Here is a 2,002-nt window from a genome sequence, read left to right as displayed (position 1 = left end):
AAAATTGTAAAACTAAAAAGGTACATTAATAATGCCCCTATGAGTTATGAAGTTATTTCTTCTTCTGTTTCCAAAGATAAGAAATGTTTGAAATGATAGCTAGCTCCCTTTGTGCAATGTGTCATATAGCACAGTAATGAAATGAAAATGGGATGTTATCTGTGGAAATCACCCACAAATTTCCATTGTTGTGTTATCTTTTGAAAAATTCAAAGGCAAGCAGGAAGTTCTAGTGTGAAATAAAGATTTGGTATTTTTGCAAGCCAAGTGTCCAGCAGAAAGTGTATGTTTGTTTCCATACACACAGAAATATTTAAGGAACCCATTAACTATTGTTGCTGTTCAAGGAGGGGTAAACCAGAATCTAATTTGAAGTGTCAAACAAAACGTATGGTAGGTTGGAGAAGACATGTATACATCTAAATCACTTGTGTGATCATAAGTATAAAGCCCGATCTAGTTTAATATTTAATCAAAGGACATAATTTAATTCCTGAGACCATCCTTCACATACATACCAAGGGAATAGGATTAGGCTACCTCCATAGCACCTTCTTTGAAATAATGTTAGACTCTAAATGTTAAATTCCTTCTTTCCAAAAATGCTTCATTAAAGTCTTACATGATAAACAGTTCTAGAGATATTCAAATTTTTGTTTTAGTATTACATTATTTATTTTGAGAGAAACAAATTTGAGTTGCCTAAATACAACATCCATATTCTAGAATATTAAGTTTTATTATATCTATAGATATTTATGGCAGAATATTTTTGTCTTCTATATTAGGAACTCATTTTTGAAATGACTACACTGATGCCAAATTCTGCTTCCTGAAGTAGAAACAGTGTCAAAAGCTCCAAATGGCTTGGGCAAAATTAATCTGAATCGTATACTGAATAAGTGTTGTTAATTTGAGTTCTCTGTAAAAACATATTTAAATTAGGTACTTCATAGGGCATTTGTATAGACATTTTTCAAGAGCAGTCAATGCACATAGAGTGATGTGTCTGCATCTGTGTTTTGAGACTTCAAAATGTTGTCGATAAAAGTACAGATAGCACCCTGTCATAACACATATGATTGTGTTATTTCCATGGTTTAGTTTATAATAAGTAATTTGTTGGATTGGTTCTGACAGAACCTACAGAAAGCTAAAAAAAAAAAAAAATAGTTTGTAACTTCCTAACTTAACATTATAGTGCAAAGTATGAAAGAACAGGTTTGGAACAAGAGGCGATAGGTTCAAAAAAAACAAATCTTCCTATAGGGCAAGTTATTTAGCCTCTGGGAGTCTAATTTTCTCACCTGTAAAATGTGGTAGGGGCCAGTCATGGTGGCTCCACCTGTAATCCCAACACTTTGGGCGGCCGAGGCAGGCGGATCACGAGGTCAAAAGATCAAGACCATCCTGGCCAACATAGTGAAACCCCGTCTCTAGTAAAAATACAAAAATTAGTTGGGCATGGTGGCGGGTGCCTGTAGTCCCAGCTACTCGGGAGGCTGAGGCAGGAGAATTGCTTGAACCTGGTAGTGCCATTGCACTCCAGCCTGGCAACAAAGTGAGACTCCATCTCAAAAAAAAATAAATAATAATAATAGTGGCAGGACTGTACCTAGAGGGCTATAGTCAGGATTAAACAGCGAATCTAAAACATTTGCCTAAAGCCTGAAACATAGAATATACTCACATGAATGTTATGATAAAAACGATGAAGAGGGTAAATAGGAAAGGAGAGAGAAGAGGCAGGTGGTATGGAGTGGCTTTAAGTGGTTAGAGTTCGAGTTGCTAAGGCTATTAAAACAATTAAGTTGATATTTGATGTCAGGGCTCTTCTTTCCATTTAGTATCTCACTATAAAAAGACTTGGCAATTTTTATTTTTAAAAAGTATATTATTCATTCAACAGTATTTTAGTGTCTCATATGTCATAATCACTGACCCTGGCACTGATAATTCCAATTTCTACCTTCATGGAGGCAGGAGAAGGACATTCTCTCTC

Source organism: Rhinopithecus bieti, unplaced genomic scaffold, assembly GCF_001698545.2.
Source record: "Rhinopithecus bieti isolate Rb0 unplaced genomic scaffold, ASM169854v2 scaffold_62792, whole genome shotgun sequence".
NCBI classification, from domain to species: domain Eukaryota; kingdom Metazoa; phylum Chordata; class Mammalia; order Primates; family Cercopithecidae; genus Rhinopithecus; species Rhinopithecus bieti.
The sequence above is the reverse complement of the archived record's forward strand: the minus strand, read 5'-3'. Positions refer to the sequence as shown.